The sequence below is a fragment of the Nicotiana attenuata genome, unplaced genomic scaffold (genome assembly GCF_001879085.1).
Source record: "Nicotiana attenuata strain UT unplaced genomic scaffold, NIATTr2, whole genome shotgun sequence".
Taxonomy (NCBI): domain Eukaryota; kingdom Viridiplantae; phylum Streptophyta; class Magnoliopsida; order Solanales; family Solanaceae; genus Nicotiana; species Nicotiana attenuata.
The window spans coordinates 9,709-10,077 of record NW_017673768.1 but is presented as its reverse complement, the minus strand read 5'-3'; positions in this window follow the sequence as shown (position 1 = coordinate 10,077).

Genomic DNA, 369 nt, shown 5'->3' with positions numbered 1-369 from the left:
CACCCATTCCTCCGAATCATGTGGACAAGCGTGCAAGGAGCTTTGACCCTTCTAAAAGGTGTGGATACCATTCCAATGCCCGGGGGCACGATGTCGAAAGTTGCCGGGATTTGAAAAGAGAGATAGAAAGAATAATTCAGGAAGGGATAATTGCAGTCCAGGACAGTGCCACTCAGAACATTGCACAGAATCCTTTGCCTGCACATGATGAAGCACATTTTGTGGACAGGGAGCATGCGAATCCTCTTGGGAACTTGTTGATTAAAGTTGGTAATGGTCTTGGCAGTATTGATGCGAAACTCAGTGGCTAAGATGTCGTGCTTGGTAGTTGGGGAGACGCTCCATTTCTTGGTCAGCCGGTGTGGAATT